Source organism: Ictidomys tridecemlineatus, chromosome 9 (genome assembly GCF_052094955.1).
Source record: "Ictidomys tridecemlineatus isolate mIctTri1 chromosome 9, mIctTri1.hap1, whole genome shotgun sequence".
Taxonomy (NCBI): domain Eukaryota; kingdom Metazoa; phylum Chordata; class Mammalia; order Rodentia; family Sciuridae; genus Ictidomys; species Ictidomys tridecemlineatus.
Window position 1 is genome coordinate 90,146,140 of NC_135485.1, and position 26,560 is coordinate 90,172,699.

Here is a 26,560-nt window from a genome sequence, read left to right on the forward strand (position 1 = left end):
AACCAGAAAACCTTCCTTAGTATAAATAATGAAGACATGCCCTATGCATTTGAATACAAGGAATCTACTAACTAATCTGAGGCATCATTATTAACATAATGGACTGTGAATATAGAGGTTTTATTCTGAGCACTAATGTATTCCCACTACAGGGAGGATATTTTTAGAGTCTCAGATTAAACAAAACACCACCAACACTTTGTGGAATTCTGGAGAGCGGTTGAAAAAGAGAAATATATAAGGGTTTAGCTGTGGATTAATTATGCTCTGAGCACTGAATAATTAAAAACAGAATTACTAACAAGATATGAAAACAGTGTCATCTGATAGTCACTAACTTGAATTACAGAAACGTGTAAGAGGTAATGGTCAAGCTATTAGACTTTCTGGTGACCACGTATTTTTTTTTTTATTCAGTCCTCTGCTCTCATATCATATATTAATTCGCATTAGTTATATTATGTTCCAAATTGGCCTCAGAATTATGGTTAACACAATACCACAACTTTAATGTCACAAGTGGAGATCACTGGCCTTTCACTGAGAAATATCACATTGTATCTACGTTAGTATTGTTAGTTAGACATGGAAGGAAGGTTTTCTCTGAGCTGACCCCAGCCCCCAGCTGACTACCAGTAAAGAAATAGGAACCTTGGTCCCACAGCCATCACCAATAGAAGGAACTTGGAAGCATATTTTTCTTCAGAGCCTCCAGACCAGAAGTCAAGCTCACTTGACCCTTTAATAGATTAGATTTGCCATTCCCTGACAGAAAACAAGGGCACACTATGAGTTACAGTTTTAAGTCACCAGATTTGTGGAGTTTTCTGTGCTTCAATATAAAACTAATATACCTCATTAAAAAGTCATATTGGTAGAGAAATGCAAATTAAAACTACACCAAGATTCCATCTCACTCCAGTCAGAGTGGCAGTTATAAAGAATACAAGTAACAGTGAATATTGGCGAGGATGTGGGGAAAAAGGTACTCATACATTTGTTAATGCAACTGCAAATGGAAGCAACCACTATGGAAAGCAGTTTTGAGTTCCTCAGAAAACTTGGAAATAAACCACTATTTAATCCTCTTATCCTACCCCTCAGTCTATACCCAAAGGACTTAAAAACAGCATACTATAGCAACACAGCCACATCCATGTTTATAGAAGCTCATCTCACAATAGCCAAACTATGGGAACAAACTAGATGTCCTTCAACAGATGAATGGATTAAAAAGTGTAATTAAAAAATGGAATATTAATCAGCCATAAAAATGAATGAAATTGTAGCATTTGCTGATAAATGAATATAACTGGAAAATATCCTGCTAAGTGAAATAAGTCAATCCCTGAAAACCAAAGGCCAAATGTTTTCTCTGATTTCTGGATGCTAACCCTCAACAAGGGAGGGTGGGGAGAGGAAGGATAGAAGTCTACTAGATTAGATAAAGGGAATTGAATGGAAGGGAGGAGGAAGGGGAATAGGTCAGACAGTAGAATTAATTGGCCATAACTTTCCTAGCCTTGTATTTGTATACAGGGCCAGAGTAACTTCACATCATGTACCACCACAAGACTGGGAATCTAAATAGGGTAAATTATATTCTATGTATATATATTCTACTAAAATACACTCTACAGTCATGTACAACTAAAAATTTAAAAATAAGAGTAATATTAATAACATTATTAGAACAAGGTAATTGAATGGTTTTTTTAAAATAAGTTTTGGTTTAGCACTTGTAGAGAGAAAAATATGGTTGAGTTCACGTTATTTTAGGTTCTTGGCTTTATTCATTAATAGTTGATAAAGATATCTCACAAAGATACATAAATCTTGGCTGAGCTTACTTACTAGATGGTGTTATTTCTTTTTACTTCTATCAGTTATGAAAAGGGTTTTGCTGAAACTCATATAACAGATTTTATGTTTCCTGATGTTAATCAATTATTCTTGAAAGTAATTAGATTTTTTTATATTTGTAGTTCACGTGTTCAAAACTAAACAACATTATTTGTTTATAAGATTTTTTAAACAAGTTTGAAAATCTTCCTGCTAGATTTTTATATCTGAAAATGGGTTTTAACAAAAGTTTTATGACTTTTTTTTTTCAACAAAATCATAAAACATGAAGTATTTCCTAACATGCATATCCATTTAGTATCTCTGTGCTTTTGTTTGAAAAGCATTTACCTACTGAGTTTTTGTTTAAAATCAATTACATTTTTGAGGAGAAAGCACTTGAAGTGACTTCTGAGCTCTTGGTGAGGTTGTGCTAATAGATCTGGGTGTGTTCATAGTGTAACATTTTGCTAAACTCTATGTTTATAATTTGTTCGTGCTATACCTATTTCAATAAAAAAGAGTTTACTTTAAAAGAACTTCTTCTTATAAAGAAGAACACCATTGTTAGTTCCACTGCTCTCTTTTTAAATTCATTTTTATTGGTTCTTTTTAGTTATAAATGACAGGAGAATCTATGTTGACATAATTATGAAAGCACGGATATATGTTCTAATTCAGACTCCAGTACATTCTACTCATTGGCACAAAACAAATTGAGTATTAAATATCAAGAGGGCTTTCTATCTTACATTCCCATATAACAGTATTTTAAAAATACAATCTATAAGGATTTCTTCTTTCAGTCCAGCGTATTGCTTTGCACACTTACTGGAAAGTACACGGTCCACTTTGGAGACTACTGGTATATACAGGAGATTTGTGAAATTCAGTATGGATACCACGTAGATAGCACTGGAGCCAGTCTCACCAAGTTCATCCCTCAGTTCTTGTTATTTCAAGTGCTTCTCTCTGCTCCATCTCTAGCGGCAGTAGATATCTATATTTATGAAGTGAAACATTTTATCACACTTTCTGAGCAGAATTTTATAACACAAGGATTTAAAGTATTCTTGAAAATTATTTTAATGCATTATTTCTCATTGTAAACTGAGAACTGACTGTGAAGTATTTTCATTTAATTGAATCAACTTTCTCTTCTGCTCTTTTTTTCAGTCACTAATGAAATTCTCTGATGACTTGGAACTCAGGACAATAATATGAGTAGTGTAATGCAGTTTCATTATGGATTTTCAAGGCTTTTATAACAGGCCTGGGAATCAAACTCTCATTTGTAATATGTTCCAAGTTTCTAACCGACCTACAAACAAAATTTTATTTTTCAAAGAATAAAATCCATTCATAAGTCAGGGATTTTGCATAATTAAATTTGTGGAAATTTTAAAGGACAAAAATCATCACAGTAATGGCAGAGGGAGGGGCCTCTTTCTTAGAAAATATAAAATAATCAACAGCGTTCAATTTGGGGTATATATAACTAACAAAATCAGGAACAGAGTGGTAGAATGAATTGGCTATTTTTCTAAATCCAGAGAGATTGCAACATCAGTACTGAATTATAAATCAATCTTCATTATTATATTTGGAGAGTAGTTTTAGACTCAATGAAATACCAAAGTAAAAGAAAAACATTCTTTTTAAAGTAGAAGCTGGAGAGTCAAGCCAGGCAGGTACCATTGCTCCTTCTGAATGTTTTATCTCTTTTTCTTTCACATTTAACATCTCCCAAGCCTCTTTATTGAAAATCATCTAATACAGAGGTTGAAAGCAAAGATCCTGAGTTAAGACCTTTAGTCAGATCTTAGTCTCACTACTTGTCAGTATTTTCTTTCTTTCTTTCTTTTTTTTTTTTTGAGCTCCTGCAGATCAAACTTAGGGCCTTACACATGCTACATCCAGCTACATCCCATTCCGTTTTTTGTTTTTTTTTTTAAATTTTTTTATAGGTCTAAATTCTCTAGGCTGGCTTCAAACTTTCAATCCTGTCTCAGCCTCCTGAGTAGGTGATATAACAAGGCACCACTGTGCCCAGTAGTGGTCTGCTTTCAACCAATTCCTTAACTTCACTGGGCCTGTACCACCACCTGCCGAGAGGAAGTAAAGACTTATCCTACTTATAGCCATTGTCAAGTCTAAATGAGATGGCTCATTTAAAGCTCTTGGCACAACCTGGCATGTGGTAAGTGTTCAATGAATAGTGTTCTCTGTAACTCTTCGTTCAATATGGATTTAATGATATCATTTACTTTTGCTTGTAGCAAAGGAACATGAAACATTAACAGATTCTGTGTTTTACTTATTGATTTTAACTTATATTCAACTGTAGGGAAATAAGAATCCTTCATACAAGCACAAAGAAAATCATGATTTTTACTTAGAAAACTGGAGGAAGTGAAAATACCATTCAATAAATAGAAGTTGCTGTAAAACCAATATCACTATCACTTCTGTCTTCATTGCAGATGAGAGAGCTGACTAAAATACATCTCATGGAAACTGGCATCACCACTTTTTCCCCAGAGTGACTATAGCTGGTTATGAGGTGATGGCTCGCTGGGAAGCCATATGCTGTTGCTTTCTTTGTTTTTGTTGCTCTTCTGTGAAATATGTGGAAGGTGCCCCTTAATTAAAACATTTGTGCTTGAGCTCGGCTTGTGGGTGGGCAATGGGGGAAATAGAGGAGAAAAGGTCAGAGATGGGATGTTGGGGGTTGTTCTATAACTTTAAAAAGCCAGATGACAGTTGGTAGAGAACAAGCTCAGGTTTCCAGAGTGCCTAGAGTGGTGGATCTAACTTTAACAATACTGATGACTTTATCAGAACTGGGGGGTTTACTTCATATGTGAATATCCCTATATGTTAACTGTCCTCGGGGCCACTCAGTATTCCCTGAAAGGGGTTAGTCCATTTCTCTACCTTTTCCAAGTCTTCTTCTGCCATGAGAAACTGCCCCACATAACACTGAGTTTCTTTTCTGGATTCAAGGGGAAGTCTTTTCACTTGTGTTAAAAGAAATCACTTCCTTTTTCCTGCATGATGCTACTTAGGTCATGATGTCTTTTTTTTTTCCTCCAAATGCTTTTTAATGTGAAGTCAATCCAAGAACAAGTTCTTTTTTTTTTTTTCTTAAAAAGCACTTATAATTAGAACACTCCATCATCCCTTGAAATAATTCAGAACCACTTCAAACATCTACATCAGTTATTGAGTACTAGAAAGTTTTCTGAGTACACTACTCATAATGAAAAGTTTATTTGGAAAAGCAAATGAGATAGAAGACAATCATTTTCTCTTTATCTACCCTCCTTTTGATTTTTAACTATTCAGTTGTCATTGGGAAAAGATAAGCTTATTTCCTCAATTTGAAGCCAACTCTTTAGAAGTCCAGTCATCCTGAAAATTTCCTATGGAGTTACTATTTACCATCTATTTAGGTTCCACGCATGTTCCATCAATCTTTTACATGATAGTCTGCAGATTGCTGTATATTGTGAGGACCTTCACAAATGTTTACATGTAAAAATGATTATCTAACAAGGTGCACCAACAAAATACCATTTCCACCTAAAGTGATTCTAATGTTGCTACTCATTAAAATGGAGATCAGAAAAGTGAATTCAGAGTGTGCCATGAGTTAGCAAAAATGACTCATATGTCACAGCAAAGTAATGACATCATTATAAGAAACCTTACAGTATTCTTGTTTCCAACTGAAATTTTAAAACTCTGCTTAGATTAGCTCTTGATATAAATTAGACAGAAAGGATATAAGCATTTTTTAAATAATTGTATCTTGGAGATTTTTTTCCAAGAGTAGTTTCTTTCTTTCTTTTTTTTTAAAAAGAATTATTATTTTTTTTAGTTGTAGATGGACACAATATCTTTATTTATTTATTTTTACATGATGCTGAGGATCCAACCCAGTACCCCACATGTGTGAGGCAAGCGCTCTACCACTGAGCCACAATCCCAGCCCTCCAAGAGTATTTTCTTGAAAGAATAAAAAAATATATTAGTCCACTAATATATGACTATTCCAGCCTGAATATTCAAGTAATGTTAATTTCCTGTCCACCTGAATCAATATATATCTATGTTCTAGTAGCACATGGTGGTATTAAGGGAACCCTAAAATGTGTTAATATGTATAACATATTTGTTGTTCACTGCTTTGAGTAGAATGAGTTTCATATTTGTCCATAGGTTTATATTTGTTTCTACTTAATACTCACCTGCTTTCTAAGTAAGACCTTTCCTGAAGGCCAATTATAAGCAGCTTGAAAATGAACATATATATACAAATGTGAATAAAAGACATAACAAAATTACTTACATTAGTTACTATAGCTAAAAAAGTATTGGCAATTGCATTGAACTATTTATGAGAAAATACTCAGATCAGGAAACAGAAATGAGCCATTTCTCTTTGTATTGATTTTAATTTTTTGCTATAAGATTAAATCTTGCTCATAATTTTAACAAGAATTTCATGGTATTTACTATACATGTTAAAGTTTCTTTTTAACCCCCCTCCATCCTTAATTTATTCAATTTTTTTTCTAACCCTATTTCCAAAAGTAACTCAGTATTTTGAAAGTATCATGTTTCCATGTTCTTGGCCCTTTCTGATGCACTTGATTATTTATGCAGAAGTTCAGCAACTTGATAGTTCTTTCTTACAATTTCTCTTCCATTTCAGTAGCAAAGAAATCTCATATTTATTCCCATAATTATTTTACCATGTTTCTTTTAAGGATAAAGATGGTATCATTTTTATACATATGTTACTCAACACAACTTTGGATGAGCCTTCGTAGTGGTTATAACACTAGAGTTTTTCAATTTTAAAAGAAAAATATTGTCCTTTAATTGCCCTCATTGGATATTTTAGAGACGACTATCTGACTTTTTGGAAGTTTTCAGGTAAAATCCTTTGCATGTGCTAAATTAGGGGAATAATTTTTGGCATGATGACTTAATTAAAGTCCTCAGCCTCATCCTTGACTTTCTCTGACTTTCATATTCAATCTATCATTTTATCACCTCATCCTTAAAAACCTAATCAATATTTTACTGCTTCTCTCCACCTCCATTGCTCCAACTACACCTCAAGAACAAATCACCATTCTCCTCACCTGGACTGTAACATTAGTCTTGTCCGTGGTCTTTCTGCCTTTATCTTCATGCAACTGCAGTTTATCCTCAAGACAGTAGCTAGAATAATCCTAAGAAATGATGTGGACCCTTTCACTCTTCTGTGCAAAACAATTCAATGCTTATCATCTCTTGCATGTAAAAGCCAATGTTCCTGCAAAGGCTGGCAAATCCCTGCCCACTGCTTTGAACTCAATTTTCTACACTGCTTCAATTCTGGATTCCAGTCACACTGGGCTTCTTACTGTTACTCCAACAGGCCAGCATGTTCTTTCTCTGGATCTTAAATTTCCTTTCTCCTTGTCTGTAAGCTCACTTCCTCCCTTCCCTGGAGCTGCTCCCATAAGACCTTATCTTATCGGTGGGAACTTTCCTGTCCACCCCATATAAAACAGCACCCTTCCACTATCACCAATGTCTAAACACTTTATTTTTCTGTGGATCAGGCTTATTACCATCTGACATGTTATATATTTCTTAATATATTTTTCTGAGATTTCCTACCTCCACTAGAATGTAAACTCCATGAAACAGAGACTGTGTTGTTTCCACACTCTATCCCAGAGACTGAATGACAGGCTTGTAACAAGGATTAATTGAAAGGATGTATGAATATATTGCATAGTGCCTCATACAAGTAAATGCCTTTGGGGCTTTGTAACACGTATTTTGGGTTGAAGTAGTCATGTAAAAAGGAAAAACATTTAAACAATTATTAGTCACAACATTGTTTTAAAAATAATAACATAATTTTCACAGAATAGCTTATGAAATTTGGGTAATTATGGAAGGAACTATCAAATTCTGGATTAAATAGTTCTTATTTAATTTCTAAAACAGAAAACCTGTGTTCAACATTATTCTGCTAAAAGCTTTCTTCATGTTTCCCATCAGCATCACTATTATTTATTGTTTGCCTGCTGTGCTTCCAGTTTAATGTCTTAGTATTAGTATTCCACTAGCTTGCAGTTTCTCTCTAGAGAAGTAGTAAAAAGTGGAAGGTTACAGAAAAAAGAAATTGTGTGTCATCATATGGGTAATGAGCAGCTTTATTACTAAATATTATAATTTCATTGCTCCAGAGCTGACTCCAAAATATTTCGGAGCAGATATTTAAACCACTAGCTTGTCATTTTCTTCTGTTTTTTAAAAAGATTTTATTTTATTTATTGTAATTAGTTATATATGATAGCAGAATGTAATTCAATTCATACTACACAAATAGAACATGATATTTCATGTCTCTGGTTGTGCACAAAGTAGAGTCACACCATTTGTGTTTTCATACATGTACTTAAGGTAATGATGTCCATCTCATTCCACCATCTTTCCTACCCCCATGCCCCCCTTTTCCTCCCTCCTCTTTGTCCTATCTAAAGTCCATCTATAACTTCCATGCTCACCCCACTCATTCCCATTATGAATCAGCATCTTTATATCAGAGAAGACATTTGGCATTTTTGGGGGAGGGGATTGGCTAACTTCACTTAGCATTGTATTCTCCAACTCCATCCATTTACCTGTAAATGATTTTATGCTCTTTTTATGCTGAATAGTATTCCATTGTGTATCTATCCCACATTTTCTTTATCCATTCATCTACTGTATTGTATCTAGGTTAATCCAAAATTTAGCTATTGTGAATTGTGCTGCTATAAACATTGATGTGGCTGTGTCCCTAAAGTATGCTATTTTAAAGTCCTTTAGGTATAAACTGAGGAGAGGGATAGCTGGATCTAATGGTGGTTCCATTCCCAGTTTTTCAAGGAATCTCTGTAATGCTTTTCAGATTGGCTGCACCAATTTGCAGTCCCACCAGCAATGTATGAGTGTGCCTTTCCCCCCAACACTCACCAACACTTATTGTTTGTATTCTTTTTTTTTATTGGTTGTTCACAACATTACAAAGTTCTTGACATATCATATTTCATACATTAGATTGTAGTGGGTTATGAACTCCCAATTTTACTCCAAATGCAGATTGCAGAATCACGTCGGTTACACATCCACAATTTTACATAATGCCCTTTTAGTAATTGTTGTATTCTGCTACCTTTCCTATCCCCTACTATCCCCCCTCCCCTTCCCTCACATCTTCTCTCTCTACCCCATCTACTGTAATTCATTTCTCTCCTTGTTTATTTTCCCCAAAATGACAAAATCATAGAATTTGCAGGGAAATGGATGGCACTAGAGCAGATTATGCTTAGTGAAGCTAGCCAATCCCTAAAAAACAAATACCAAATGTCTTCTTTGATATAATGAGAACAACTATGAACAGAGCAGGGAGGAAGAGCAGGAAGAAAAGATTAACATTAAACAGAGACATGAGATGGGAGGGAAAGGGAGAGAAAAGGGAAATTGCATGGAAATGAAGGGAGACCCTCATTGTTTGTATTCTTAATAGCTGCCATTCTGACTGGAGTGAGATGAAATCTTAGAGTAGTTTTGGTTTGCATTTCTCTAATTGCTGGAGATGTTGAACATTTTTTCATATATTTGTTGATTGATTGTATATCATCTTCTTAGATGTGTCTGTTCACTTTCTTGGCCCATGTATTGATTAGGCTATTTTTTTTTAAAGAGAGAGTGAGAGAGAGAGGGGGACAGAGAGAGAGAGAGAATTTTAACATTTATTTGTTTTTTCTTAGTTCTCGGTGGACACAACATCTTCGTTTGTGTGTGGTGCTGAGGATTGAACCTGGGCTGCACGCACGCTAGACAGCGCGCTACCGCTTGAACCACATCCCCAGCCCTAGGCTTTTTTTTTGGATATTAAGATTTTTGAGTTCTTTATATATCCTAGAGATTAGTGCTGTATCTGATGTGTGTGTGGTAAAAATTTGCTCCTGAAATGTAGGCTCTCTATTCACTTCACTGATTCTTTCTTTTGCTGAGAAGAAGCTTTTGAGTTTGAATCCAACCCATTTATTTATTCTTGATTTTAATTCTTGTGCTATAGGAGTTTTATTAAAGAAGTTGGGGCCTAATCCTACATGATGAAGATTTGGGCCTACTTTTTCTTCTATTAGGTGCAAGGTCTCTGGTTCAATTCCTAGGTGCTTGATTTATGGTGAGTTTAGTTTTGTGCATGGTGAGAAAGAGGGGTTTAATTTCATTTTGTTGCATATGGATTTCCAGTTTTCCCAGCACCATTTGTTGAAGAGGCTATCTTTTCTCCAACATATGTTTTGGGCACATTTGTCTAATATAAGATAACTGTATTTACGTGGGTTTGTCTCTGTGACCTCTATTCTGTATCATTGGTCTACAAGTCTATTTTGGTGCCAATACCATGCTATTTTTGTTACTATAGCTCTGCAGTATAGTTTAGGATCTGGTACAGTGATGTTATCTACTTCACTCTTCTTGCCAAGGATTACTTTAGCTATTCTGGGTCTCTTATTTTTCCAGATGAATTTTATGGCTGCCTTTTCCATTTCTATGAGGAATTTCATTGGGATTTTGATTGGAATTGCATTAAACCTGTATAGTACTTTTGTTAGTATGGTCATTTTGACAATATTAATTCTTCCTATCCAAGAACAAGGTAGATCTTTCCACATTGTAAGTTGCTCTTTAATTTCTGTCTTTTACATTCTATAGTTTTCACTGTACAGGTATTTCACTTCTTTTAAGTTGATTCCCAAGTTTTTTATTTTTTATTTTTTTGAGGCTATTGTAAATGGGGAAGTTTTTCTTTTTTTTTTTTTCAGAAGATTTGTTCACTGATATACAGCAATGCTTTTGATTTATGGGTGTTGATTTTATATCCTGCTACTTTGCGGAATTCATTTATTAGTTGTAGAAGTTTTCTGGTGGAATTTTTTGGATCTTCTTGTATAGAATCATATCATTGTCAAATAGCGCTAATTTGAGTTCTTCTTTTCCTAGCCATATCCCTTTAATTTCTTTCATGGTCAAATTGCTCTGGCTAGTGTTTTAAGAATTATGTTAAATAGAAGCGGTGAAAGAGAGCATCCCTGTCTTGTTCCAATTTTTAGAGGAAATGCTTTCCATTCTTTTTTTCCATTTAGAATGATGTTGGTCTGGGGCTTAGCACAGGTAGCTTTTTCAATGTTGAGATAAGTACCTGTTATCCCTAATTTTTCTAGTGTTTTTAATATAGAGGGGTGCTATATTTTGTCAAATGCTTTTTCTGCATCTATTGAGATGATCATATGATTCTTATATTTAAGTCTATTGATGTGATGAATTACATTTATTGATCTTTGTATATTGAGCCAACCTTATATCCCTGGGATGAACCCCACTTGATCATGGTGCACTATCTTTTTGATAATGGTTTTGTATTTGATTTGCCAGAAACTTATTGAGAATTTTTGTATCTACGTTCATTAGAGATATTGGTCTGAAGTTTTCTTTCTTTGATGTGTCTTTGCCTAGTTTTGGAATCAGAGTGATAGTGGCCTGATAGAATGAGTTTGGAAGTGTTTCCTCTTTTTCTACTTCATGAAATAATTTGAGGAGTATTGGTATTAGTTCTTCTTAAAAGGTCTTGTAGAACTCAGCTGTGTATCCATCTGGTACTGGACTTTTCTTGATTGGTAGGCTTCTGATGCTATCTTCTATTTCATTGCTTGCAATTATTCTGTTTAAATTATGTATATCATCCTGTTTCAATTTGGGCAAATCATGTGACTCTATAAATGTGTCAATGCCTTTGGTATTTTCTACTTTATTGAAGTACAAGTTTTCAAAGTAATTTCTAATTATCTTCTGTATTTCTGTAGTGTCTGTTATGATATTTCCTTTTTCTTCATGGATTTTAGTAATTTGAGTTTTCTCTCTCTTTCTATTCATTAGCATGGATAAAGTTTTATCAAGTTTATTTTTTTAAAGAACCAACTTTTTGTTTTCTCAATTTTTTCTTTTGTTTCAATTTTGTTGATTTTTGGCTCTAATTCTAATTATTTCCTGCCTGCTACTGCTTTTGGTGTTGACTTGTTCTTCTTTTTCTAGGGCTTTGTGATGTAATGTTAGGTCATTTATTTGTTGACTTTTTCTTCTTTTAAGGAATAAACTCCATGCAATGAGCTTTCCTTTTCGTACTGCCTTCACAGTGTCCCAGAGATTTTGATATGTTGTATTGGTGTTCTCATTTACCTCTAAGAGTTTTTAAATCTCTTCTTTGATGTATTTTGCAACCTATAGTTCATTCAATAGCATATTATTTAGTCTCCAGGTGTTGGAGTACATTTTACTTTTTATTTTATCATTGATTTCTAATTTCATTCCATTATGATCTGATAGAATGCAGGGTAGTAGCTCTACATTTTTATATTTGCTAAGAGTTGCTTTGTGGCATAACATATGGTCTATTTTAAAGAAGGATTCATGTGCTGCTGAGAAAAAAGTGTATTTGCTCGTTGTTGAGTGAAATATTCTATATATGTCAGTTAAATCTAACTTATTGATTGTTTTATTGAGTTCTACAGTGTCTTTGTTCAGCTGTTGTTTGGAAGTTATATCCAGTGGTGAAAGAGAGGTGTTAAAGTCACTCAGAATTATCGTGTTTTGATCTATCTGACTCTTGAACTTGACAAGAGTTTTGTTTGATGAATGTAGAGGCTCCATTGTTGGGGGCATATATATTTATAATTGTTATGTCTTGTTGATGAATGTTTCCCTTAAGCACTTATAAAATATCCTTCTTTATCCCTTTTGATTAACTTTGGCTTGAAGTCTACTTCATTTGATGTGAGGATGAAAACCCCTGCTTGTTTATGCAGTCCATGTGAGTGATATCTTTTTTCCCAACCTTTCACCTTCAGTCTATGGATGTCTTTTTCCATGTGATGAGTATCTTGGAGGCATATCGTTCAGTCTTTTTTTAATCCAATCTGCCAGGGTATGTCTTTTGATTGGTGAGTTTAGGCCATTAACATTCAGGGTTATTATTGAGACATGATTTCTATTTCCAGCCATTCTTTTTTTATTTTTTGTATTTAACATGACTTGGTTTCTTCTTAGATTAGTTTTTCCTCCAGTGTAATCCCTCCCTCTGCTGATTTTCCTCATTGTTTTTCATTTCTTCTTCATGGATTATTTTGCCAAGGATGTTCTGTAGTTCCATCTTTCTTTAAATTATTTTAACTTTTGTTTATCATGGAAGGTTTTTACTTCATAATCAAATATAAGGCTTAATTTTGCTTGATTCTTGGTTGACAACCTTTTTCTTTCAGAGCTTGGTATATGTCATGCCAAGATCTTCTAGTTTTCAGGATCTGGGTTGAAAAATCTGCAGATATCCTAATTGACTATCCCCTATATGCAATCTGATTCCTTTCTCTCATGGCTTTAAGATTATCTCCTTATTCTGTATGCTAGGCATTTCATTATAATGTGCCTTGGTGTGGTTCTGTTGTGATTTTGTACATTTGGCATCCTGTAAGCCTCTTGTATTTGGTTTTCCAATTCATTCTTCATGTTTGGAAAATTTTCTGATATTATTTCATTGAATAGATTGTTCATTCCTTTGATTTAGAACTCTATGCCTTTCTCTATCCCAATAACTCTTGAATTTGGTCTTTTTATGTTATCCCATAATACTTGAATGTTCTGCTCATGATTTCTTACCATCTTCACTGTGTGATCTACATTCTTTTTGACATTATTCATTGTCTGAGATCCTGTCTTCCAAATTGTCTGATCTGTTGGTGATGCTTTCTATTGAAATTTTAATTTGGTTTATTGTTTATTTCACTTCAAGGATTTCTTTTTATTTTTTTCAGAACCTTCATCTCCTTATTGAAGTAAGCTTTTGCTTCCATATTTGCTTATATAGCTCTTTATTGAAATGATCTTTTGCTGCCTGTATTTGTTCTCTTATATAATCCTTTAATTCACAGAACATTTTAATTTTGTATATCTTGAACTCCCTCCTTCTGCTGTGCTAGCCATGGATTCTTACAATGTAGTATTTTATTTGTTTGGGGCAATTTTTTCCCTTGTTTTTTTTTTCATGCTGTTCATGTGTCTTTCCTTCTAGCCCTGAGAATCCACAGCATTACTGTTTTTTTATGCTTTAGGCTTATAGTGGCCCTGCAGGGTTCTAATACCTCTCCTGTCCGGCTGGTGCTCCGAGCAAGGAGTTGCCACAACTAAAGATGGCGAATACTGTGTCCCACGATGGAGGTGGTTGCTTTCAGGGATAGAGTGCTAGGTTAGGTGGGGGTGGCCCAGGTGGTGGTGTTGGTGTTCAAAGATGCAGCTCAAACCCAGTGTGGCTCTTCGGGCATTGGCAAAGCTGCTCTGGGTCTGCCTGGGATCCAGGGGTCTCCTTATGTTTTAATACTAAAATAATTTACTTTATTCACTTCTTATCAATTTCCAGTGTTAAGAAGGATATTGAACATGTGATTATTGATCAACCTAATGAGAATGAAGAATCCCACAACTTTTTTTTTTTTTTTTTGGCACTGGAGATTGAACCCAGAGACATTTTACCACTGAGCCACATCCTAACCCTTTTGAGATAGGGTCTCACTAGGTTGCTTAGTGCCTTGTTAAACTTCTGAGGCTGGCCTAGAACTTGCAATCTTCCTGCCTCAGCTTCCTGAGGCACTGAGATTACAGGGATGCACCAATGTGCCTGGCAGGGCACCACAACTTAATGGTGAAAGAACCCTCTGCTTTATTTTCGACAGTAAGATTCTATTTTGCTGTTATCGGTGTAAGACTTTTCTTTGCAGGGTAAGAAAAGGTAAAATATCTGCTTTTCATACTGTAAAGATTTCAAACACCTTAGCACAGCCCTGATTCTCAAATACAGTCACTTATTTCATGTACTATATTTGCTGTGTGTTTTTAAAATAAAATTGTAGTTTGGCATGTTTAAGAATGCTTACTCTTCTTTAGGCCTAATTACTTTTACTTGAGACAGTTAAATTGTGTATGAGCTATTTCATTTTTTGTTCTTACTAATATTTATTATATGATCAGTTCCAAAGCTAGAAATAGATATATTTATTATATCTTTGAGAGTCTAAAGTTGCTTGAGGCACCGACAGAATTTTTTTAAGTGCTGAGTGCTCTCTAATATTACATACTAGAAATATTTTTCTACCCTCAAGCTCCTCTCAGATCATCAAATGCTAGCAACTTTTATTCCTCTGGCTTAGCCATGGATTAGTTTATCAAAGGATTAATAACCCTTTGTTAAATAGTCATTTGAGTGTAGTCTAGGCTGGAGAAAAATATTTGTGCTAAACCTTCGCTGTCTTCCTAAATAGTTGAGGACGAACTCCGAACAACCAACCAGGAGACATGTAAATTGAAGTACAGTTTCTGCAACTGAGCAAGACTCTGTTTCAAATTAAAAAATAAGATGTCTGGGATGTAGTACATAGCTCAGTGGTAGAACACCCTTGGATTTAATCTTTAGTAACACACACACACACACACACACACACACACACACACACACACCCAGGTTGAGGGCCACCAGAGAGCATATTGCTGGAAGTCAGAAGATTTGGTTCAGGTCAGCAAGCTATTTGAAATAAATTCTGAATCAGGATTTGACCTTTAGTTCAGTTTTCTTACTTTTCATATTTTATAGGTAAGAATGACTGGTTTTCCATAACAGTGTTATTCTGAGACCTGATTAGAATTTAGAATTAAATAAGAGCATTAGTGACTAATTACCAAGTCAGACTTAGTTGTGGCAACCACTTATGCACTTTATATATAGCAACTAATTTAATTGGGGAGCATCAATGCTGATACATAAATATAAAATGGGCTTATTTATATTTTTTATTTTTAAAAAATTTTATTCTTTTTAGTTATATATGACAGCAGAATATATTTTGACACATTATATATACATGGAGTATAACTTCCCATTCTTGTGGTTGTACATGATATGGAGTTTCACTGGTTGTGTATTCATATAGGAGCATAGGAAAGTTATGACTGATTCCTTCTACTGTCTTTCCCATTCCCATCCAACCCCTTTTCCCCCATTCCCCTCTGTCCAATCCGGTGAACTTTCACCCCCACCACACACACACATTTATTGTGAGTCAGCATCCACATATCAGATAGAACATAGCCTTTTGTTTTGGGGGATTGGTTTATTTCATTTAGCATGATAGTCTCTAGTTTCATCCATTTACTGGCAAATGCCATATTTCATTCTTCTTTATGGCTGAGTGATATTCCATCGTGTACATGTACCACAGTTTCTTTATCCATTCATCTGTTGAAGGGAACCCAGTTTGATTCCATAGCTTAGCTATTGTGAATTGACCTGCTATAAACATTGATGAAATTGATGTGGCTGCATCATTGTAGCATGCTTATTTTATATCCTTTATGTACATACTGAGGAATGGGATAACTGGGTCAAATGTTATATATATATATTTTTTGCAATGACCAAACTAACGAAGCTGTGTTGAGAGTTTACATTGTTGAAAGTTTTCTGATTAAACATCCATCATCTTGAAGTCCTGTCCCATGACTAAAACCCAATCCACTTGCACAATTAATTTCAAATACTTAATAGTATTAAAATAAACACTCTGACATTCTTATCCACATTATCCCTAGTGGGTTAAACTCTATTGGCTTGGAAGTTTGGAAATGTGGGTGTGGCAGTGGTGGGAGTGTGTGAGTGTTCTGGTCTTCAGTCTCTACCCTACATGTTCTCTAGGATGTGTCTTTCCAGAAAACAGATTTGTGTGGAGGGGTAAAAGTTGTATGTTCTTTGGATGCCGTCCATGGCAAAACAGGTGAAAAATATCCCTCAACTTTTTCGTTGTCCACAGCTTGAAGCTGACACATGGGGCCCTGCAGGTGAAGGGCTCTCTTTTGGGCATCTCACCTGGGTACTGGTGTTTTCCCTTGTGAATTGAATTCACACACTTCAGCTCATCTACCAGCGTTGTTCTGAAAAAATGCATGTCTGTGACCCACACTTTATGGTCCCCTGCAAAACCAGGGCCTCTGTGTTATCCAGCTTCTTGGTGAGTCTCATACTCACCAAGGTCAAATACTGGGGGACTACATCTTGAAAGGGCACTCTTTCTTCTTCCTCTCTCAGCCTGGGAACCCCAGTAAAATCAATATCACAAATATTCTCTACCCCTGTTTGGAACTACAGAGTAAGGAATCTAATGGTTGAATGAACATTCAACCCGAAAACATAATATAGGTCTCTCAGTGTACAGTATCCCAAATTTATAAAGGATTCTCTTTAGAGTCCTACTTTTTTTTCTTCGGAAAGGAAAATATTCTATCTACCCCAAAGAGAAACAAGGCCACACACTCTTTTGTTCTTAATATTCATCTTATAATAATGAAGGGGTGATGCTAGTTATGGATTAATAAATGAGTGGCCTTAACAGTTAGAGATTCTCTAAATTTAGGACATAGATTTCTTATCTGTGGGTCTTACTCATTAATTTTGGTACATATTCTATTATTCTAGATGAATATTCACAAGTTTAGTATTCACAAGTCAGAGTGGTTTAAAGGAAATAATATGCATGATTTTGTAGTTAAATTAGGCTTAGATATCAATTTTTATCTCTATTCATCTTAGGCAATTTTTATTAATTATTCTGAACTTCAATTTCCACAATTACATCATATAAATAATAAATTCTTCAGAGATCATCAAGAGAATTAGATAATGGATATCTTTATATAAATAACTTAAGATAATGTATGACAAATAAGAGACATTTAGTAAAGCAATTTTTTACATTTAGAGGCTTGGAAACCATCACCCACAGAGATTGTCGAATTTTCTTAAGATTATTGACAGCAACAAAGAATATTTGAACTCAGACACATCTGATGGCAAGGCCTGTGTATTTTCCACTGTCACATTCTATCACTACTTTGCTACTTCATAAAAAAAAAAGTATCAGTTAACTCATTTTCCTTTAGTGTACAACACTGATTTCTAATTTAAAGTGTGATTTTTTTAATTTAATGTGTCAAAAGAAAAACAAGGATCAATGTAAAATGCAATCAGCAGTGAGGCAAACTAAACTTGTGGGTTTCCACAAAATTAGTGGTATGAAGTGAAGGACTACTGACTCAATTATGGTGGGTCTTTCTGAAAACTCCCAGACTAAATCACAATCAATTGACAAGAGATAAACACTATTGTTTAGGTTGTGCATATTGCCATATTTCTCCTGAGATCAGAAAATACTTCCCTCAAAGCATTAGAAAAAGAATGATGAATGAATACTATTTGCTCACCGGCACCCTTTCAGAAATTAACATAATTTATCAATACTGTCTAAGGACTTTGCACCAGAGAAAGATCTAAAGGAATCCAAACATGTCAGTGTGTGCAGGTCTGATAGATTAGCAGTGTATTTTAAAGTGCCTCAGTAGAAAGAGTGTTTACCTGGAATCTATGGAGCAAGTTTAGGTTTCACAGGAGGTCTATGGAATCCCTGAAATTGTATGTGAATGCCTACATAATAGTCTTGAGCATTCAAACTATTTTAATTAGAAAACTAAACATCAAACAAAGTAAGAGCAAACAAAGAAAATAGCAAAAATTCCACAATAACTTTTGTTACAGAGTATAGGATGCATATTCTATAAGATTATCCCCTGAAAACTCTCCTTTTTCTTACCCTAGTACAGATATTGGGTAGCAGTGACCAAGATGAAAGACTCTAAAAAATACTCAAGAGAACAACTCTTAATAGTATGGATTAAAAGCAGACCTTTGTAGTTAAATCATCACAGGGACAGGGGCTAGTAACCTTGAGAACGCCCATGTGACTCCTGGAGGTCATTTTAACCTTAGCCTGATGCAAATGCAATTAGATTCATCTTCCAGAATTTATAGAAATTTTATGATGACAGGAATTGGCATCACCTCTAAAATCTAGATTTATGCACATTAATTAGGTCATTATCTGTCAATACAAATTTGAGGGCACAGATTCTAGATTCTAGGCCAAAAGTTTAGCCAAAAGTAGTTTGCGCCACAAATCCAATTGCACAGAAAATAAGAGTAAAAAGGCTTTAATAAATATTGATCATTATTCCCGTGTTAGATTTCTAATAAGTATCTACTGGAAATTTTGATATTTTTATCTTATAAAAGTTACTATTTATTTGACTTAAAACCTGATAACATTTTAAACAGCAAATCTTTTCTTTTTTGGTACAAGAGATTGAACTCAGGAGCGCTTAACCACTGAGCCATATCCCCAGTCCTTTTTTTGTATTTTACTTAGAGACAAGGTCTCTGTGAGTTGCTAAGTGCCTTGATAAATTGCTGAGGCTGGCTTTGAACTTGCAACCCTCCTGCCTCAGCCTCCTGAATCAATGGGACTACAGGTATGTGCTCTGCTAAACAGCAAATCTTTAAAAAGTGCTTTTATATTAAAATATGTAATCATTATAGGTTAACATTATGCTTGATTTTCATCAATTTAGTCCAAACTCATTTCCAGATACCAATTCATTCATTATAGAAGTCAAATTTAATTTCTCATTTATTATACAGATGTTTCAAAGTAGCATTGGCATTTGCTACAAAAACAAAACAAAAAACTTAACAACAAATTTTTGTCTGACTCTTAATCTTATAATAATGACATCCGCAAACAGCGATAATTTAAGTTCTTCTTTTCCTATTTTTATGCTTTAAATTTCTTTTGTCTGTCTAATTGCTCTGGCTAGTGTTTCAAGAACTAAATTGAATAGAAGTGGTGATAGAGGGCATCCCTGTCTTGTTCCAGATTTTAGAGGGAATGCCTTCAGTTTTTCTCCATTAAGGATGATGCTAGCCTGAGATTTAGCTTTTACAATGTTGAGGTAAGTTCCTGTTATCCCTAGTTTTTCTAGTGTTTTGAACATAAAGGGATGCTGTACTTTGTCAAATGCTTTTTCTGCATCTATTGAGATGATCATATGGTTCTTATCTTTAAGTCTATTGATGTGGTGAATAGTATTTATTGATTTCCGTATATTGAACCAGCCTTGCATCCCAGGGATGAATTCTACTTGATCATGGTGTAGAATTTTTTTGATATGCTTTTGTATTCAATTTACCAGGATTTTATTGAGAATTTTTGCATCCAAGTTCATTAGAGATATTGGTCTGTAGTTTTCTTTCTTTGAAGTGTCTTTGTCTGGTTTCGGGATCAGGGTGATGCTGGCCTCATAGAATGAATTTGGAAGAGCTCCTTCTTTTTCTATTTCTTGAAATAGCTTGAAAAGTATTAGTATTAATTCTTCTTTGAAGGTTTTGTTAAACTCTGCTGTATACCCATCCGGTCCAGGGCTTTTTTTGGTTGGTAGTCTTTTGATGGCTTCTTCAATTTCTTCCTTTGTTATTGGTCTGTTTAAATTGTGTGTGTCTTCCTGACTCAATCTGGGCATATTGTAGGCCCAAAAGGGTCTACAAAGAAACTGCGAGAGTTAATAAATGAATTCAGCAAAATGGCAGGATATAAAATCAACATGCATAAATCAAAGGCATTCCTGTATATCAGCAACAAAACTTCTGAAATGGAAATGAGGAAAACCACTCCATTCACAATATCCTCAAAGAAAATAAAATACTTGGGAATCAACCTAACAAAAGAGGTGAAAGATTTATACAATGAAAACTACAAAACCCTAAAGAGAGAGATAGAAGTAGATCTTAGAAGATGGAAAAATGTACCCTGTTCATGGATAGGCAAAACTATCATCAAAATGGTGATACTACCCAAAGTTCTCTACAGGTTTAATACGATGCCAATTAAAATCTCAACAGCATTTCTTGTAGAAATAGAGAAAGCAATCACGAAATTCATATGGAAAAACAAAAGACCCAGAATAGCAAAAGCAATTCTAAGCAGGAAGTGTGAATCTGGAGGTATAGCAATACCAGAGTTCAAACTGTACTACAAAGCAATAGTAACAAAAACAGCATGGTACTGGTACCAAAACAGGCAGGTGGACCAATGGTACAGAATAGAGGACACAGAAACCAATCCACAAAACTACAACTATCTTATATTTGATAAAGGGGCTAAAAGCATGCAATGGAGGAAGGATAGTATCTTCAACAAATGGTGCTGGGAAAACTGGAAATCCATATGCAACAAAATGAAACTGAATCCCTTTCTCTCCCCATGCACAAAAGTTAACTCAAAATGGATCAAGGAGCTAGATATCAAATTAGAGACACTGCATCTGATAGAAAAAAAAGTTGGCTACGATCTACATACTGTGGGGTCAGGCTCCAAATTCCTTAATAGGACGCCCATAGCCCAAGAGTTAATAACAAGAACAAATAAATGGGACTTACTTAAATTAAAAAGTTTTTTCTCAGCAAGAGAAATAATAAGAGAGGTGAATAGAAAGCCTACATCCTGGGAACAAATTTTTACCCCTCACACTTCAGATAGAGCCCTAATATCCAGAGTAAACAACTCAAAAAATTAAACAATAAGATAACAAATAACCCAATCAACAAATGGGCCAAGGACCTGAACAGACACTTCACAGAGGAGGACATACAATCAATCAATAAGTACATGGAAAAATGCTCACCATCTCTTGCAGTCAGAGAAATGCAAATCAAAACCACCCTAAGATACCATCTCACTCCAGTAAGATTGGCAGCCATTATGAAGTCAAACAACAAGTGTTGGCGAGGATGTGGGGAAAAGGGTACACTTGTACACTGCTGGTGGGACTGCAAATTGGTAAGGCCAATTTGGAAAGCAGTATGGAGATACCTGGGAAAGCTGGGAATGGATCCACCATTTGACCCAGCTATTGCCCTCCTCAGACTATTCCCTGAGGATCTCAAAAGAGCGTACTATAGGGATACTGCCACATCAATGATCATAGTGGCACAATTCCACAATAGCTAGACTGTGGAACCAACCTAGATGCCCTTCAATAGATGAATGGATAAAAAAATTGTGGCATATATGCACAATGGAGTACTACTCAGCAATAAAAAATGACAAAAATCATAGAATTTGCAGGGAAATGGATGGCATTAGAGCAGATTATGCTAAGCGAAGCTAGCTAATCCTTAAAAAACAAATGCCAAATGTCTTCTTTGATATAAAGAGAGCAACTAAGAACAGGGAGGAAGAGCATGAGGAAATGATTAACATTAAACAAAGACGAGTGGGGGGAGAGAAAGGGAGAGAGAAGGGAAAGCATATGGAAATGGTAGGAGACCCTCAATCATCCACAAAATTACATAGAAGAGGATGTAAGGGGAAAGGGGAGGGAAACAAGGGAGAGAATTGAACAATAGCAGATGAGATAGAGAGGGATGATGGGTGGGGAGGGGAGGGGGGATAGTAGGGGATAGGAAAGGTAGCAGAATACAACAGTCACTAATATGCCATTATGTAAAAATGTGAGTGTGTAAACGATGTGATTCTGCAATTTGTATTTGGGGCAAAAATGGGAGTTCATAACCCAATTGAGTCAAATGTATGAAAGATGATATATCATGAGCTTTGTAATGTTTTGAACAACCAATAAAAAAATTTAAAAAAATCTTATAATAATGATATTCATTTCTAGATACATTAAGATAATTGAAGACCATTTTAAGCTAATATCTTCAGAAGTAAATTATGCTTCCCAAAGTACCAGAATTGTATTGAAACTCTTCTTAAATTCAGGGTGCTTCACCTGATTTTTTTTTTTTACTTTATCAGCCATAGGTCTGCATTATACTCACTTTGGTTTTAGCAAGTAATCAACTATAATAATCATGTTAAAGGAAAAATGCATTGAAAGCTATGTCCTGCTGTTTAAATTTTGAATAAAGGGAATAGGATCATAGAATCCACCAATAACTCAATACTAGTACATTGGCTAAATTATAGCCTACTATAGGGGGTGGTGGAATATTTCTGATATGTCATTGTATGACATATGTTATTGATGAAACCTCCTTTAATAATTACATTAGGTAATTTTAGTTACCAGAACTGCTCCCAAAAATACATTCTGACAATTATCACCTGTTCAGGATATCTCCCAGATGTCTTACTGGCAGAAAATCATGAAACTATATAATTTTAGAAATGTAACCTTTTATCAGTTAATCCCATTCCTTTACATTAGACATGAGAAAATTAAAAATAACATGAGTACCGAATTGGCATTAGATCTGGTATTTATCTTCCTGATAATCATATGACTTTCAGAATTTTGCTTCACCTCTTTCAAGTTTCTGTTTCCAAATTCAGAATAATCATGCTTTTCTAGCCAAACTTGAGGAGTGCTATAAGGGTTACATAAGGTTTCTGAGCAGTGCTTTATAAATGATCAGATTATTGTTTTGTGTATTACAGAATAGCGTGTGTCCTTGCATGGTATGCTGTTTGCGTATGTGTATATCAGGAAGGGAACTCAATTAGGGCACATGCTCTGACATATCCTGGGGACTTGGGAAGACAATACTGGTTCATCAGGTTTTGTCTGGTCACTCCAGCAGTGATGGTCACCACTCCAGAATGACTCAGAGGAAAACCTCCGAGAAGAAAATAAAAAAATGGAGCATCTTTCTTGTACTTTAGGATTTAGCCAAAGGGAGATGAAGAATTGTGCTTCTGTCTCTTCAGAATCCAGAAAGACAGTAAGCTGTTTTTCCCAGTATTCCTGTTCAGCAAGATACAAGTTTAGGTTCCATTATGTTAAGAGACCTAAGCCAAATTCTGAAAGTCAAAGGTCATATTTTCTCTACTATGTGGAAGTTAGAGAGAAAAAGAAGGACGGGTAGGTATCTCATGAAAACAGAAGGGAGAGCAGTAGAGTAGAGGGAGAGGACAAGCAGAGGGAGAAGGGGACCGAAAGGAGAGGCACTGGTTAGCAAAATTGACCAACTTATGTTGTGCACATGTGTGAATATATGACAATAAAAATACTATTAAATTCTATTTATACTTGTTACAAATAACATCAAAGTTCCTTTTATGCTCATCCCAACCACAAAATTATATCTCCTACATCCTCCATTAGATTTCCTTATTCAATACCTTAATAAAAAACATGTCTATTTCTTTTTCAAAGGTGGGTGGGGGGAGAAGAGAAGGGGCAGGAAAGAGAAAGGGGAGGGTGGAGGAGGGCCATACAGTGTTTGGAAGGTGAAAGAGAATCCTAATCATTCTTCTCTGGCTGCACAAGCAAAAGGTAGACATGTTTTGCCCGTGGCCTCTGGTATGCTGTGAATCACCTGCTCAAGTGCTACAGGCAACTGAGATACCTGCAATGTTGTTCAAGGACCCCTATCATTTCCTTTATGAACTTCCAGATTTCCTGGAAGTTAGTGATGCCTTTCCTGACCTTGATTTTCCTTGCCTTTCTAATGATTTAGTATTCATGTAATTTTTTTTGTGTGTGTTAAATCTCTTTCTATTTTCTTTGCAAAATTCAGATTGACACAACATCCCTTTTTTCTTAGATATTTATGAAAATTTCTTTGCCATATAACATACTAAAAACAGTGACTTTAAACAAGAAAAGTAAATTCCAACAAGAAAATCAATTTCAGAGAATATTTAGAAAATCTCCAAACATTTGAAAACTATCTAACAAACTACTAAATAATTCTTGAGTCAAAGAAAAAGTTAAAATAGAAGTTAGAAAGAATATTTATCTAAGTGAAAATGAAAACACACTTAATAATTTGTGGAATGCAGACAGTGCACTACTCCTGAGAGAAATTCATAGAATTAAATGCCTGTATTAGAAAAGAAAGAAGATTTTTAAATCAATGACTTCAGCTTAAAAGAAAAGAGCAAATTAAACCCAAAGTCCACTGGAGAGTAAATAACAAAGACAAATCAATATAATAGAACATAGAAAAACAATAGAGAAGATCAGTGGAACAGAATGGTAGTTCTTTGAGAAAATCAACAAAGTTGATACATGTCTAGACAGACTAGTCAGAAAAAAGGAAAGACACTAATTGCTGATGTCAGGAATGTCAGAGGTGGTCCAACTACGGCTCTTACAGATGTTTAATCACCATAAACATTCTGAACAACTTAATGACAATATATTTGCAAACTTAATGACAATCAAGTTGACAATTTGGAAATTCTTGGGTAGATAATAAATTGCCAAAGCTCATTAGGAAGAAATAGTGAAACTGAATGTCCCCACATTAATTAAAACTCTCAGATTTGTAGTTAAAGACGTTACCACAAAGGAAACTCAATTTCTATATGGATTCATTGATGAGTCCTACTATTTAAAAAAGAAATAATATCACTCTTCACAGATTTTTTACCCAGAAAATTCTGGAAGAAAGAATACTTCATAGTTCATTTCATGAGTTAAACATTTCTCTGATCTTAAACCAAAACAATGCAAGTAAAAAAAAAAAACCATGGAACAACATACTTCATAAAAATAGATGCTAAAGTGTTAACATTTCAGCAAATCTATTACAGTGATTTGTAACAAGAAGAAAACATGATAATCAACTGGGGTTTATTACAGGAATACAAGTTTACTATCCAAAACTTTCCATGTTCACAGACCTTAATCTCCAACCTCCATATAATCACCTCATTAGATTCAGAAAAGCCTCTTGACAAATTCATCAGCAAACATGAGGGGAAAAGAAAAAAGAAAGAAACTTTCTTAGTCTTGGTGAGAAAAGTGTGAATCCCAAGAATAAGGCAAAAATATTGACTCATTTATTCAACATTATATTAGAGATCTTATTCAGTGCAATAGGAGATAAGACATATAAAAGTATCCAGATTGGAAATGATCAAGTAAAAATATATTTGAGAACATTCTATTTATGTAGAAAGCAATAATAAATCTATAAAAATAAATCATGAGAATAGCAAGATTGTATGATATATGGTTAATATATAAAAATCAGGTATTCCTTTATATACTAATAATAAACTCTGAAATTAAAATTTAAAATATCATTTTTTTAAAGAGAGAATGAGAGAGGAGAGTTAGAGAGGAGAGTGAGAGAGAGAGAGAGAATTTTCAATATTTATTTTTTAGTTCTCAGCGGACACAACATCTTTGTTGGTATGTGGTGCTGAGGATCAAACCCGGGCCGCACGCATGCCAGGCGAGCGCGCTACCGCTTGAGCCACATCCCCAGCCCTAAAATATCATTTAAAGTAGCACAAATTATGAAATTCTTGATGGCAAATTTGTCCAAAAATATTCAAGTCTTATAAACTGAAAAACACAAAATATTCCCGAGACAGAAAGTTGTCTCAGTAGTTGGGACTATTGAAACAAAATACCAAAGACTAGGTGGTTTAAATAGCCAAAGTTTATTTCTCTCAGTTCTAGAGGATGGGAATTGCTAGAGCAAGATACCTGTCAATTCTGTTCTCTGGTGTTCTATCTCTTGTTTTGGTGCACAGACAGTGCCTACTTGCTGTGTCTTCCCATGGTGGAGAGAAGGAGGACACTGGTCTCTTACTTGTCTTATAAGGGATTGATCCCATCACAGTTGTTATGGTTTGGATGTGAGGCGTATCCTAGAAGCTCTTGTGTTAATTCAACAATGTTAGGGAGTGAA